The 17152-nt window shown below is 33.7% G+C and overlaps 1 protein-coding gene and 1 long non-coding RNA gene across 2 annotated transcripts in view; one reads left to right on the top strand and one right to left on the bottom strand.

Annotated features, from left to right (window-relative positions):
• Window positions 1–17152, bottom strand: part of DTWD2 (DTW domain containing 2) — a 97880-nt gene that overhangs the window by 26660 nt on the left and 54068 nt on the right. The gene's annotated exons all lie outside the window — the stretch shown is intronic.
• The window catches only part of LOC140694963 (uncharacterized), a 66064-nt gene that overhangs the window by 38912 nt on the left and 10000 nt on the right, over window positions 1–17152 (top strand). The window lies entirely within an intron of this gene.

Below are 17152 nucleotides of genomic sequence, written 5' to 3'. Positions count from 1 at the left end.
TCAAAGTCTGGGTTATGCTTTCCTCATGAAATAATGGCAAATTGTGTTCCAAAGTAGTTATATTTTATACACTCTTCGGCAGTGAATAAGAGTTCCATTTGTTTCATTTCATCTTCAACATTTGATATCATCAGACTTCCTAAATGTTCACCTATTTGGTGGATATAAAATGGTTTCTCATTGTGGATATTTCATATTTTTCCTTTCATCTACTTAATTCATCAGTTTAAAGAGCTTTCCTAGATCCTCCATCTTCATTCCAATGAGGATGAGGAGAGATTTTTATTACCCGTTTCACAGCAGGAAGCTTTTGAGTTTTTCACCGTTGAATACTATGCTGGCCGTAGGTTTGTCATATATAGCTTTTATGATGTTGAGATATGTTCCCTCTATACCCACTTTGGTGAGAGTTTTTATCATAATGGGTGTTGAATTTTATCAAATGCTTTTCTGCCATCTATTGAGATGATCATGTGGTTTTTGTCCTTTCTCTTGTTGATGTGATGAATCACATTGATTGATTTGTGTATGTTGAACCCGTTTTACAAAAGAAGAAATGTGTACGCACATCTTAAATGTGGATCTTAAATGGGCTATCTTTAAAGGTCCCAACAGAAATATATGTATATAAGAAGCTTAGACATCTCTGAAGGAAAAAAATAATCTATCCAAAAGGAAAGAAAACAGGCACCAGCTTGGTCCAAAAACAGAACTTCAGAGCTGTAAGGAGGAAATAATTCTGGAAAGCTGATGAGAGTGTTTGTGGAGCTCATGGTGGACACCATTTGAGGATTTTCAACAATCAGCAATGGCGTAAGATCTGCTGGTGACCATGGTCAGACTCTATTAGGCAGGAGCAGGAACGAGTGAAACAAAGTGATCATTACTGTGTGTGACCGCATTCTGGACCTCAGCCTAGGACACTGAAGGAATCCTCGTTAAGTACATTCTACTGCTGGTTTACTACTCACCTGTTACATCATTGAAAGTTGGTTGACTTGTATCTCTTAGAGTCCTAAGAATCTGACATGATCTTGAACATAAGAGGTTTATGAATGTTTTTGGAAAGACATCCATGTAAAGTGCAAAAAGCATTAGACTGAGCATGAGAAGATAAAAATTCTAATCCTAGGTTCACCAAAGACATTTTTATGATTCTGGCCAAGCCACATAACTTCTGTAAGCCTCAGTTTTCTATAATATTTGCTGTGCTTTGGTAGTGTTATGAGAAAGACCAAATAAATATGAGTATGGTAAATCACTCTAAACTAAAATGTTTTACAAATGTAGAGTTAATAATATTATCAATGCTGATAATGTTCAAACTTGCACATCTATGTTGTGCAACTTATAATTTTAAAAGCCAGAAAGATGACTAAAGCTGCAAGTAAAATAAAAGTTTTTTAAAATTTAAGAGACCTCAACAGCAGTGTCCACACTGTCACTAACTAGGTGAATGACTTTTCCTACTCATGTGTGCATAAGCTTTTTTTTAACTTAAGTATAACCTATGTGTATATGTGTACCCCCATTTTTATAACACTGGGCTCTCTGCCTCTTTTTTATTGATTTATACTATTTTTATATTATGTATTGCAAATATCTTCTAGCTTTAAATTGCATTTTCACTATCCTAATATCTTTTAATGACTAGAAGTTTTTAATTTTAATGAAGTATAATTTATCAACCTTTTACTTAACCATTACTGCTTTTAATACTGTGTTTAAGGAATGCCTAGACACCAAACTTACCTAAAAAGAACAGTGATAATGGTACCTGGCAGACACACAGAGCTAAGTATGGGCCTGTTCCTACCAGCCAGACAGGAAAACCTCATGACTCACAGGGTACTGAGCACAGTACACAGAAGGGTCTTTTCTCTATAGTAGGGAATAAGCAGCTCTAGATGAAGTACTTGAAAAGTGTTTGTACAATTATCCTTGCTTGCTTCTTCCTACATATCTGCCATCATCATGAGAATATGCCTGGGATAGTCTACAGGAGAATCAGAAGCAAAATAGAGCTGAATCATGTCAATGACCTATCCAAGAGCCTGTCTAAGCCAGTTGTAAGAGTAAGCCCTGCCAAGAACAGCAGAGCCAATACCCAGCTGACGTTGTGAGCAATAAACTTTTACTACTACTAAGATTATGTGCTACTAAGATTATTGGGGTTGGTTGTTACAGAGAATTATTGTGGCTATGCATAACTGATACACTGTATAAACCTTCATATGGCAAAAAGGATTTTTGGTCTTAAGGCAATCACACAGCTTTGTATATTTCAAAACGAGATCGTCTGCCATCTAAAATAAGATGCTTGAACACTTGAAAAATATACAGTTTTAAATGGTTATAATGGGTGGGGGGGTGGGTATACCTCAGTGACAGAGCGTATGTTTGGCATGCACAAGGTCCTGGGTTCAATCACTAGTATCTCCATTAAAAAAATTATTTTAAAATGGTTACAGTGGTAGAATTTAACAATCCCTCCAAAAGTTCATATACCATGATCGAGTGAGATTTATTCCAGTGGTGCAAAAATTTTTAAAAATCTGCAAATCAATCAATGTGATATACTACATTAACAAATTCAAGAATAAAAACCTTATGATCACCTCAATAGATGCAGAAAAAGCTTTTGATAAAATTCAACATCCATTTATGATAAAAAAAAAAACAACTCTCCAGAAAGCAGGTACAGAAAAAGAACATACCTCAACATAATAAAGACCACATGTGACAAACCCACAGCTAACATCATACTCAACAGTGAAAACCTGAAAGCTTTCCCTCTAACATCAGGGACAAGACAAGGATGCTGACTCTCACCACTTCAGTTCTACATAGTTTTGGAAGCCTTAGCCACAGCAATCAAAGAAAAGGAAATAAAAGAAATACAATCTGGAAAGAAAGAAGAAAAACGGTTACTGTTTGTAGTTATGATACTACACAGAGAAAATCCTAAAGGTACCACCAGAAAACTACTAGAGTTCATCAGCGAATTCAGTGAAGTTGTAGGATACAAAATTTAATGTACAGAAATGTGCTGCATGTCTATACACTAACAACAAAATATCATAAAGAGAAATTAAGGAAGCAATCCCATGTATAATCACATCAAAAAGAATAGTATACCTAGGAATAAGCCTACCTAAGGAGGCAAAGACCTGCACTATGAAAACTGTAAGATACTGATGAAAGAAAGTGAAAACAATATCAACAGATGGAAAGATATACCATATTCTTGGATTAGAAGGATCAATCCTTTAAAAATGACCATACTACCCAAGGCAATATACAGATTCAATACAATCCCTATCAAATTACCAATGACATTTTTTCACAGAACTGGAATAAAAATTTTAAAGTTGTATGGAAACACAAAAGACCCTGAATATTCAAAACAATCTTAGGAAAGGAAAGCTGGAGGAATTATGCTCCCTGACTTCAAACTATACTACAAAGCTACAGCAATCCATAAAGTATGGTACTGGCACAAAAACAGACACAAAGATCAATGAAACAAGATAGAGAGTCCAGCCCAGAAATAAACCCACACACTTATGGTCAATAAATCTACTACAAAGGAGGCAAGAATATACAATCGAGAAAAGACAGTCTCTTCAATATACACTGCTGGAAAAACTGGACAGCTACATGTAAAAGAATGAAATTAGAACAGTCTCTAACACCATATATAAAAATAAACTCAAAATGGTTTAAAGACCTAAGTGTTATGACTGGGTTCTATAAAACTCCTACAGGAAAACACATACAGGACATTCTGTGACATAAATCACAGCAATATTTTTGGGAGTCCGTCTCCTAAAGTAATGGAAACAAAAGCAAAAATAAACAAATAGGAGCTAACTTAAAAGCTTTTGCATAGCAAAGGCAACTTAAAAGCTTTTGCACATCAAAGGAAACAATGAAAAGACAACCTACTAAATGGGAGAAAATATTTGCAAATGATACAACCAACAAGGAATTAATTTCTAAAATATATGAACAGCTCATTCAGCTCAATATCAAAAAAAAACAAACAACCCAATCAAAAAATGGGCAGAAGACTTAAATAAACATCTTTCCAAAGAAGACATACTGATGATGGCCAACAAGCACACGAAAAGATGCTCCACATCACTAGTTATTAGAGAAATACAAATCAAAATTACAATAAAGCATCACCTCACACTAGTAAGAATGGTCATCATCAAAAAGTCTACAAATAATAAATGCTGGAGAGGGTATGGAAAAAGGGAACCTTATACACTCTTGGTGGGAATGTAAAACTATGGAAAACAGTATGGAAGTTCTTTAAAAAACTAGAAATAGACTTACCATATGATCCAGCAATCCTACTCCTGGGCATATATCCAAAGAAAACTCCAATTCAAAAAGATACATTCACCGCAATGTTCATAGTAGCACTATTTACAATAGCCAAAACATGGAAGCAACCTAAATGTCCATTCACAGATGAATGGATAAAGAAGATGTGGTATATTTATACAATGGAACATGACTCAGCCATTAACAAAGAACTAAATAACGCCATTTGTAGCAACATGGATAGACCTAGAGATTATCATAATAAGTGAATTAGGTCAGAGAAAGACAAATATTGTATGGTATTACTTATATGTGGAATTTAATAAAGTAGCAGAGATGAACTTATTTACAAAACAGAAATAGACTCACAGACATAGAAAACAAATTTATGGTTACCAAAAGGGAAAGGTGGAGAGAGATAAATTAGGAATTTGGGATTAACAGACACATGCTACTGTAAACTAAACAGATAAACAAGGATCTTCTGTACAGCATAGGGAACTGTATTTGATATCTTGTAATAACCTGTAATAGAAAAGAATTTGAAAAAGGATAGATAGATAGATAGATAGATAGATAGATAGATAGATAGATAGATAGATAGATAGATAAAGATAGATAGATGTATATACAACTGAATCACTATACTCCAATTAACAAAAAAATGGCTACAGTGATAAACATTATGTCATGAAACTTAACACAATTAAAAAATGGAAAGGATCTTTCCATTATACAATGCCAGGCATTAATGCTAAGGACAGCATTCCCCAATCTAGGCCCTAACTTACTCTCTTGTGTCTTTTCTTGCCATTTTACTAGTTGCATCCTATTTTCTAAGGACTGTGATCTTCCTATAGTTCTTTACATACATGATGTTTTTTTCTCTTCTCTGAGACTCAGCTCCCACCTTCCCCATGATAGAAGTGTCCCTTCTTCTCTTTGAGGCTCTTTCTGAGTGACTCTCAACAAACTCTAAGGTGGGTAACATCTCTCTTACGGAAAACATTTCGTAATTTCCCCTGCCAGGACACATGGTATTTCTCTTCTCCCAAAATACCTACTATCGTGTTCTTGGAGCACTGTACTGTAATTATATGTATGCATTTGTCTCCTCCAATGCAACTGAGCAACTAGAGAAAAGAATCTTTGCTTTTTCCTCATCTTTGTATTTACGGTGCCTAATAAAGGGCCTGGCACATAAAAGATGATGAAGAAAATTCTGCTTTATAAATCATATGCAAGCAAACAAGCAGACAAATTAACCAGTCACACACTCCCCTCCCAGGGCAGGCAGGAGCTTTACCTTCTAAATCCTTCTATTTCTTTTTCCTCACCACTAAGCAAGGTACCCTGGAATAGGATCTCAATAATTGACAGAAAAGTGCCTAAGATTTATGAAGAGGACAGCAAATAGAGACACAGTTTCTGTACTCAGATACTTAGTGATAGTTATGTGAAGAAAATTTTTATACAATAGCCCAGTTCTTCTGAAGTGCTTTCAATCATGAAATACTGCTCGGCTCCAAATGTTTCCTGTCTCTATTACGGGAGATTCTATTAAAAATAAGAAAAGGACAAGGAATCTGGCTCCTGAACAACCATTTAGTAAATATTAAGCTGAACTTGAGCAAGGAGATTTGCTTAAAACCAATTTAACATGACAGTAATAGAATTTTTAAGTAAAAGTGCTAAACAAGTAAAAGGTAGACCTGCTTCCCACACTGATATTCAATGATATACCAGGGTTTATATTTCATGTGCAAATGTTTATTTGCTGTTGAAAAGACCACTTTGCATGAACAGAAATATATAAAGTAAAAAAAATTAGTTTGATTTTGGTTAAGAGATTGGTGAAATAACTACTGTGACTCATTTACATTTGACTCACTTTTTAATAAACCTTTAGCAGAACTAGATGTTCAAAACTATAGAACAAGAAGCTAAACAAAATTCCCAAGCTGGATTATGAAATGATTGCCATTAAGTAAAAATATATACAAACAGAACATTGTTTTTCTTCATTATTCTCCTAAGTCATTTTCCTTATCCTTAGTCTTTAGCAATAATAGTCCTTCATTCGTGATAGGCGAGCTAAGATTAAACAAAGTGAAATGAGTAAGTAAATAAACAAACAGAACAGATTCCTTCATCCTTAAAGTTCTATAAATCTAGGAAATAATAATTTTATTTAATAACACTGTTTTCCTATTTTAGAAAAAATAATTATTACAATTGATAATATCTTTCAGACTAATTGGTTTTACCAGGACTTTTAAATGAATTAAAGATGGTAAGTATGATAAAATTCCATTTTCAAGATGACTACTTGGAAAAACAAAATAAATATCCATATTCCCTGGAAATCTTTTTATCATGATCTTTGTTAAAATATTATCTGAAATAAAAGCTACAAAAAATTCCTTATATATTTTTCTGCCAGTATTTCAGGTTATCATGCAATATATCATTATTTTATGCAGCCCTAGACTTTAAATCAGTGATTAAAAGTGATATAAAATAATCTCTCTGTCGATGAGAGAAAAATAGAGCTGATCTAGGTAACTTTGGAAAATGGTGTTTTAACTTGATTCTGTTAGGATAAAGACAAAAAGAAATGTACATAAACAGATTAGTCTAGTTGGTAAGTGTCTCTTATGTGGACAGAGGTTAAAAATTCTGAAACTAGTTTACATGCATACTCAGGTTGAATAGATAAAATGCAGATAATGGAAGTCAGGTTCCTCAAGGTCAGAGAAAGAATTTACAAATAAGCAATGCAGAAAGTCTAGAATGAACCCTGTGGTATTGGATCAGAGTTGGAGACATCAATATAAACTCATCTGCTTTAATATAAATGCAGATACAAAATAGCTAGACACAGAAATAATTAGAGATGTGTGTACATTTTCTAGGGCTGTCAACTGAGAGGGCCCATAAAAGTGACATCCCAGTAGCAGCAAGCATACCTTGGTTTCTAAATACAATTTGTCAACAAAAGGAACCAGGGATTCTTCGAAAATGGCTGAGCTGGAAAATTTTATGACTGAGGCAGGGAAAACAGAAGATGAGCCTGGAGTACCTTGGAGTGACACAGGGTAAGGACGTACTTAGAGAGGTGGGTGGGGAAAAAGGCTAAGGCATGTTGGAAGGACACAGGAATCAATGTGAACGAGCTCACAATGGTCAAAGCTGATATGGCAACTTTATAGTTTCTATCAAATTTAAAACATGAATACTCCTCGACTCAGCCATTTTATTTCCAGTTATCCACCAGAGATAAACACACACGTATACATACCTATTAGGATGTTGAATGTAGCACTATTTATATAATAGCAAAGAGTTGGATACAAACTAAATATACAGCAACAGGGAAAAAGTTAAACTACAACACATCTATTGAATGGAATGTCATGAGGATTTTGGGGGTTGGGGGGGCGGTGTATATCTTATGTACTGACATACAAAGACATCTGTAGGTGAGACATTACATTTTAGTGGTTAAGAGAAAGAATTCTTTTTTTATTTCTTCTTTTTCAGTTTTATTAGGTAGGATTGTTACAATTTGACTGCACATATACGATGTATTGCGTGTAAATACATACACACAATATACTGCACATATTTTTTAAACTTACACATATGTACTGTTCATTGTTTCCAAGAACATTTAGAGCTTTAGCTTTTTAAACCCACATAGTTATCAAAGGAATAAAGTCAACCACAAAATAAGAATTAATTTAAAAAGATACATACACCTCACTATTAACAGCAACCCTATCTAAAACTGCCAAGATATAGAAGCATCATAAGTGCACATCAATAGATGAATGGATAAAGAAGATGCAGCATATATATGTAATGGAATACAATCCACCCATAAGAGAGAAGGATATTTTGCCTTTTGCAGTCCTTCATTCACTTTTTTTCCCCCACTTCAAAAATGAGAAATTTATGACTGGCATAAACATTTCCATTGCATCAAAAACAACAAAATACCTAGAAATAAACTTAACCAAGGAGGTTACTTATACCCTAAAAACTGTAAAACACTGATGAAGGAAACTGAAGATGATACAAAGAAACGGAAAGATCGGAAGAGTCAACATTGTGCTCTTGGATTGGAAGAGTCAACATTATCAAAATAGCTGTACTACCAAAAGCAATCTACAGATCCATGCAACTCCTGTCAAAGTACTCAGTATTTTTCACAGAACTAGAACAAACAATTCCAAAATTTATATGGAACCATAAAAGACCCCAAACTGCCAAAGTAATCTTTTGTAGGTCTTTTTTTTTTTTTTTTTTTGCTCTTTCTTCTTTTTGTTCTCTTTTCTTATGGTTTGATGACTAAAGAACTTCCTTTAACATCTGTTGTAAAGCTGGTTTTGTGGTGCTGAATTCTTCTAGCTTTTGTTTATCTGTGAAGCTTTTGATTTCTTCATCAAATCTGAATGAGAGTATTGCTGGATAGGTTGTAGGTTTTTCCCTTTCATCACTTTAAATATTTCTCCCCACTCCCTTCTGGCCTGTAGAATTTCTGCTGAAAAATCCCTTATGGGAGTTCCCCTGTACATTATTTGTTGCTTTTCTCTTACTAATTTTAATATTTTCTCCTTACCCTTAATTGTTGTCAATTTGATGACTATGTGCCTCGGTGTGCTCCTTTTTGGGTTGATCCTGTGTGGTACTCTCTGCACTTCCTGGACTTGGGTGACTGTTTCCTTTCCCAAGTTGGGGAAGTTTTTATCATAATCTCTTCAAAAATTTTCTCCGGTTCCTTCTCTCTCTCTTCTCTTTCTGGGACCCCTATAGTGCGAATATTAGTGCACTTCATGTTGCCCCAGAGTTCTCTTAAAAGGAGAAAGAATTCTGAAGCCAGACTAGAACTCAATTCATATCTAGACCATAAACCAATTTTTACAACTTTAGACTAGTTCTTTTATCTTTTTCTGCTTGTAAACAATAACTTTGTATTTCACTGATTCTTAGACACACATGGTCTTCCCATATCTCAACATCTCTAAAATTAGAATATCTTACAATAAACAGAATTTGAGATTCCCAAACTTCAGAAACAATCTGTTTTAAAGATTAATAAACTCAAAAACACTCAACATAGTCAAGTGGTAATAGGATTTTCTTTGGAATGTTTCAAAATCTCTTAATTAAACTGCTTAATTTTCAAGTGGAATGGGTTTTTCCATTAGGTTCTGGATACAACTAAACTGTTATTATTTTTCTTCATTTCCTTTTTAAAAATAGTTTTTTTCCATTCCCATATTATCTCAATCTTCATATATCTGTTAGGCTTTGAACCTCTACAAACTCACACTACTGGCAAATATCAAGTACCAAAGTGCCTTCAAACTTTGTATGCATCAAGACCTTAAACTCTCTAATTTAAGTACATATTCTGCTTCGGGATTTTCCTCAACAACTAAGACAAGTTTGCTCCTTAGGATTTTCATATGGCTTACTGAAGTGTGTTGAAAATCATTTCAATCACCTTAGAGCTCTGATGCTATCAGCAAAACATTACATGTAAATGATTTGATCATATTAACTGACTAGTAACTTTTTTAGAAAACAGTGGTGCAACAGAATTAATCTCAGTTTTAACGTTACATATATTTTGAATGCATTCTAATATATATCTATTTTGGAAAATATACACCTATTTCTTCAACAAAACATTTAAAAAGAACACTACCTTGTATTTCGCATATGTTTAGATTCATACAGAAAAAGTAAACAGTGAAGGTCTAAATACCAATTTTTTTTTTTTAAACGGAGGTACTGGGTATTGAAACCAGGACCTTCTGCATGCTAAGCACGGCTATACCACAGAGCTATTAACCTCCCCTAAACATCAACATAGATTCCTATGACTCTAAATACCATAATCTAATATATTCTTGCTCATTTGAAAAAATGAGATTTAAAAGTTCATATACCTAAGAAATAGCATGGTCTATCAAAGTATTAACAATTAAAAACACCATTTCCTTCTAATGACTACCAGCATTATTTGAAACTCGCATTTTTCTAGAACCTCAATATTTCTTTCAAAGTATGAAGGAAAATCAAACACTACTGATCTTAGAGGATAAAATTACTTTACAATCTTTTCATAGGAAAGAAACAGAAAATAAACAGCTGACAAAAATGACACTTGAAAATGGTGGTGCTATGAGTGTGGCAAATATTTATAGTTTTGTACCTAATGAGTAGAAGAGACAGAACAGTACAGTTCTAGATTAAACATCAGATTTTGGTAAATTTATACAGGCCCTTCTTCTGTAGATACAACTTGGCAGCTACCAAATGAAAAAGGAATAGGCAAAGAGAAACATGGAGAGTATGATGAACATTTCCCATCTCAGTTTAACCATATCTAGAATATTCTTAATAAAATTTTTCCAGAAGCACTGACATTTTAGAGAAATGTACAGTTCTCACCTTACTAACAAATTTGTGCATTTATATACATAGATTACATGAGGTTCTTTTTGTATGCCTTTCAAAAAGTCACCCACAGAACCTGGAGAATATTAAATTCTTCATCCTTTTTGGCTATTTCAAGAAATAAAATAAAATATTATGCTGTTTTACTTAATATGACATCTAGAGATGTTAATTATGCACCATATTATTAATCTCCTACCTATCTTCAGAAATTAATGACAATAGAAAACAGTTTGTATTCACATGAGCTTGGTGTAACTAAAGTTGAACTAAGTTATTAGTATACTTATATAAAAAGTTCACCAAATACATATTTAAATTTATTTTAGTATAGGCACTCTGTTACTTTACCCAACCAAAAGAACTTGTTTTCTGAAAATATTTCACCACCAAACTCTACTCCAGCCAACTGAAACTTTCAAAAAACCATATGCATAGTTTTTTCCTTTTACAAAAAGTATCTCTTCAAATATCCTCTAACACATTTCTCTGGGCAGTTAAAATAACTTTTTAAAAACTAAGGCTTTCCTAATAAGCCATAATCACACAGCAACCACTATACAGTCTGGTTCCTGTTTTACTTTCTTATAGACTGTGGAATTATTATTCAACTAAAACATCATTGTCTATTCATCTCTCCCCCATAATTTCTCATCCGTCCTCTAACCTTTACTGAGCTCCTTACGCAACAAGCACTGCTCTGGACACGAGAGAAAATAAGTAGAATACTTCTCTTCAAATAGTTAACAGTCACTAGGGATACAAGGATGAACAAGAGACAGTCTCTTTCTTAATTATCATATAGTCTATAGAAACACAGGCAAGTAAACAGGCAATGATTATAGCATGTAGTAAGTCCCTGTGACAGGAGTAGGTTGTGGGTGCTGTGCAAATACCTGGAAGAAAAGCCTAGCCTTGTAGAAGCATCTCAAGGAAGGCAATTAGAGGAAAGAAAGTTGAAAGTTGGACCTACAGGACCAACTATGTAAGTTAATTAGAGGAACGTATGTGGGATGGGGCTTCTAGACACAGGAAACGTCATGTAAAATCAAGAGGTGAGAGAATTCATGCTGGGAACCACAAATAATCTATTTTTAGTGGACACAGAATTCAGAGGGCTACTGGAGAGAGATGATGCCATATACTACGAGTTCTGTATCTATCCAATATTATTTCAGCTAATTATATTGAAATTATAAGGCTTATTTAAAAAGCTAAATGTTTCTCTATAGTATTTCTTACAACTGCATGAATGTACAATTATTCCAAAATAAAAGGTTTAATTTAACCCACTTACCTATGGTCAATTAATCTAGGACAAAGGAGGCAAGAATACACAATGGAGAAAAGACAGTCTCTTCAATAAGCTACATGTTAAAAAATGAGATTAGAACACTTCCTCATACCATATACAAAAATACACTCAAAAAGGATTAAAGACCTAAATTTAACATCGCAAACCATAAAAATTCTAGAAGAAAACACAGGCAGAACATTCTTTGACATAAATCATAGTAATTTTTTTTTGGATCTGTCTCCTAAGGTAAAGGAAACAAAAGCAAAAATAATTTTAAGAAGGGGACAAAATTAAACTTAAACGCTTTTATGCAAAGGAAACCATCAACAAAATGAAAAGACAACCTACTGAATGGTAGAAAACATTTGCAAATGATATGACAGAGAAGGGCTTCATAGCCAAAAATAAATAGCTCATACAACTCAGTATCAAAACAAACAAACAAACAAAAAGACAACCTGATTAAAAAGTGGGCAGAAGACCTGAGCAGACATTTTTCCAAAGAAGATATATAGATGGCTAACAAGCACATGAAAAACTGCTCAACACTGCTAATCATTAGAGAAATGTAAATAAAAACCACAGTGAGACATCACTTTACACTTTTCAGGATGGCTATCATTAAAAAGTCTACAAATAACAAATGTTGGAGAGGATGTAGAGAAAAGGGAACCTCTGTACACTTTTGGTGGGAAGGTTAGCTGGTGCAGCCACTGTGGAAAACAGTATGGAGATTCCTCAAAAAACTAAAAATAGAACTATAATATGATCCAGTAATTCCATTCCTGAGTATATAACAAAGAAAATAAAAACATTAATTCAAAAAGATACATGCACCCCAATGTTCATATAGCAGCATTATTTACAATAGCCAAGACATGGAAGCAACCTAAGTGTCCATCAACAGATGAATAGATAAAGAAGATATGGTATATACATGCAATGGACTATTACTCAGCCATTAAAAAGAATGAAATTCTGCCATTTGCAACAATATGGATGGACCTAGAGGGTATTATGCTTAGTGAAACAAGTCACACAGAGAAAGACAAATACTGTATGATATCACTTATATGTGGTATATAAAAATAAAAATGAATGGATATAACAAAAAAGAAACAGGCTCACAGAGAGAACAAACTGGATCCCAGTGGTGGGGAGGTAAGACAGAGTATGACATTAAGAGATATAAACTACTGTGTATAAAATAGATAAGCAACAAGGATATGTTGTACAGCAGAGCACAGGGAGATTTAGCCATTGTTTTATAATAACTTTATTTATTTATTTTTTTTTTTAGTAAAGGTAGATTTATTCAGAGAGATACATTAAAGGCAAGAGAAAGGCTATAAGTTGTGGGGATTGGGTGCTCAGATTAAAAGTAGGTACACATTCCATAGACATAATGTGGGCTGTCTCCGAAGAGGAAGAGAGAGAGGGGGCCTATAATAACTTTAAATGGAGTATAATCTATAAAAATATTGAATCATTACATTGTATACCTGAAATTAATATTATAAATCAACCAAACTTCATTTTTAAGAAAGGTTTAATTTTTAAAAGCTAGGTAAGGATTTTTTAAATAGAAGATTAGAATTGACTTTTTGAGCATAATATCAATAAGAAAATATAATCCTTTGATTTCCAGTGGGAAATTTAGGTAAGAAATTAATATTAATTTAAAAATCCAAACTAACAATAGGAAAAATATAGGGCTTATCTGTTTTTTAAAAGTGTTGATCTATTCCAGATGGTCTTCCAAAAGGAAGAAATCAGGGAAACCTATTTGAAATTGCTGTTATTAGCAAACATTTCTCTGGTTTGCGTGGCCTGATGGGATGGTGGAAAGAATGAAGTCTTAGATTCAGTTTCAGATCTTAGATTTGCCCCTTACTTAACTCCTAGGCTGTCTTTTGACTTAAATTTTGTGATAACAACATTGAATTTTCTAAAAGTTTCTCTGAGAATGAAATACAGGGATGGACCTTAAAAAAGTTGATTCAAGGACCTATTAGAATGATTCACAAAGATTTCCAAATAATTTAACTCTTGTTCTGGATAACTGGCACTAAATTCAATCATGTGCTTGGACCAGGTTTCGGTTGTCTGGGAAGGGTAAGGGGGATCAATTAAGACTGTGTTCACATCCAAGTATACAGATCTGTACTATCACAGTAAATACTGTTTAACGATGAGACAGATGGAGTACACACACCCACAAGAAATGGTTCCCTGCACATATCCAGATTAATACACTGCTCTAGCCTTCTGCATATAAAAGATTGGGCCCAAAGGGGGATGGCTGAACTTCTAAACATTTTAATGAGACTCTTACTCATTTGACATTATCATCTGCAGCTAGTACATACCCTGGCAAGAACTGTGAGGTCTCAGACTGTACCCGCTGGTCACTTTAGATATGTTAACTTTTGTCTGTCTCACTTAATTATTGTTTGAGTACTTTATTAAGGTAAAATTAACATAATAAATTGCACATATTTAAAATATGCAATATGATAAGCTTTGACATATGTATGTATATAGTTATATATCCCGTGAAACCATCATCACAACCAAGATAATGAACATAACCATCACCATCGAGAGCCTCTGTAATCTCTTCTCATCCCTCCCTCTCCCTCCACCCCGTCCCAACCAGCCAAGCAATGATCTCCTTTATGATAGTATACATTAATGTGAATTTCCAAGAATTTTATATAAGTGGAATCTCACAGTATGTACTCATATTTATCTGGCTTCTTTCACTCAGCATATTTCAGATTCATCTGTGTTACAGTATGTTATCAGTAGCTCACTGCTTTTTACTGTTCCATTATATGGAACCATACTTTGCTTATTCATGTACCTGTGGATAGACATTTGGGCTGTTCCTAGCTTGGAGCTATTACGAATAGAGCTATGAACATTCATGCAGAAGTTTTTCTATGGACATGTTCATTTCTCTCGGGTAAATACTCAGGAGTGGGATGGCTAGATCATATGTTAGGCATATGTTTAATTTTTTTAAGAAACTGACAAACTATTGTCTAGAGTGACTGTATCGCTTTACATTGCCACTAGGAGTGTATGATTGTTTCGGTTACTCTATAGTTTTGTCAATACATGGTGTGAACAGTATTTTTAATTTTAGCCATTCTAATAGGTGTGTAATAGTATCTCACTATGGTTTTATTTGCATTTTTCTAATAACTAACTATGTTAAGCATCTGTCATGTGCATATCTGCCATTCATCTATTCTTGGTAAAGTGTCCAAAGCTTTAGCTCATTTTTCAATACGATGTTTGTTTTCTTATTGAGTTTTGAAAGTTCTTTATATATCCTGAATACAAGACTTTTCTCCAATTTATTCTTAGCAAATATTTTCTCTCAGTCTGTGGCTTTTCATTCTCTTAAGAGTGGCTTTTGAGGAGCAGAAGTTTTTCATTTTGATGAAAGTCCAAGACAATTTGCTCTTTTATAGATGGTACTTTGGATGAAATCTTAGACAAACCTAAGATAACAAGGAAAATTCCTCCCAGGGCTCTGGTGTTTCTCTCACAGTTACCTTCTCCATTAACAGGCTTCAAATAAAAATGAGTAAACAAAGAAAGGAAAAAAAAAAAAAAGGAAGCCAGGACAGGATCCATAAAGCTATTTCCAGAAAATTAAGGAGAAAAATGAACAGGAAAAACAAATGACAAAGGAGGAATAATTTAACATCAAGCAATAAATTACAGTACATCCATACATGGGATAAATGAATAAAGCTAAATGAATAAGGAAGCTTTTTACATACAGATACAGACAGGTCCTAAAATACACTGCTAAATGAATAAAGGCAAGGAGCAGAGCAGCTGATAGCTACCACATATCTAGGAAAGTGGGGATATATGTACACATCTGATTGCATATAAATAAAATAATCTGGAAAAATACATAAGAGTATTAATATATTGGTTACCTCTGGGAAGGGGAAATTGATACATGAGGTATACAGGTAAGAGAAAGACTTTTTACTGTATACTCCTTCATATCTTTTGAATTTTTAGCCATGTGAATATATTACTTTTTTCTTCTGGGATTGAACCCAGAACCTCATGCATGCTGAGCATGCACTCTATCACTGAGCAAAATCCTCCCCCCAATATATTACTTTTATAAAAAATTAAATTCCAAGAAAAGAATGATAACTATAGTCTTTTCAACAATTATTTAATTATTGAGATGCAAGAAACTGATTAAGTCATTGCTTTCTGAGACTAAAATGTCTCTCTTAAAAAATACAACTTTTCAGGAAAGAACGAGAACTTTAATCAGCTTTCTATTGAAACTCAAGACCGTCTAACTTCAGAAATATATGCATTCTGTTACTATTTTGTAATATGATACAAAGTACAACCTACTAACTAAGAAAAAGTAATTGAAGTAGACAATCACCAGTTATCCAACAAAAGTAATTAAATGACATTATATACATTATCAATAAATAATACTTAGTGGGTACTCACTATAAGCTAAGAGCCATGCTAAACGTTTTACATATATTATCTCATTAAATGACATAACCATATACTAAGTAAATGCTATTATTATTTCTATTTTCCAAATGAAGAATCTAAGAGCAGAGGTAACCTGCCATGTCAAACAGCAAGCAAGTGGTGGAGCCAGGGAGTCTGACATCAGGGCCTGGGCTCATAAACACTACATCAGGAGGCCTGTCCTACACATTCCATTACACTAGGTACAGTAAAGTTCTAAGCAGACAGTCTTGTACACACACTGAAGTAATTCATATTTTATAAATGCTAAAGTTCTTAGATCTTGAATTAATTTCTTTAAATTTCTATGTATCTTTGAAAACTGGTGGGCTTTACTTTCTAGACAGAAGGCAAACCTTAGGATATAAATTGCAGCAAGTCATCCCAAAATACCAACTTCACAAGTTTTGTGCCCCAATTACATGAATTTCTTTAATTCAGACATCAAATAAATGTATAGGCAGAAAGGGTTTTTTAAAAATGTATATAGTACATTATTAAGCGGGTGAA

Source organism: Vicugna pacos, chromosome 3, assembly GCF_048564905.1.
Source record: "Vicugna pacos chromosome 3, VicPac4, whole genome shotgun sequence".
Taxonomy (NCBI): domain Eukaryota; kingdom Metazoa; phylum Chordata; class Mammalia; order Artiodactyla; family Camelidae; genus Vicugna; species Vicugna pacos.
Note: the sequence above shows the minus strand (reverse complement) of the source record. Positions and strands in the feature narration are given on the sequence as shown.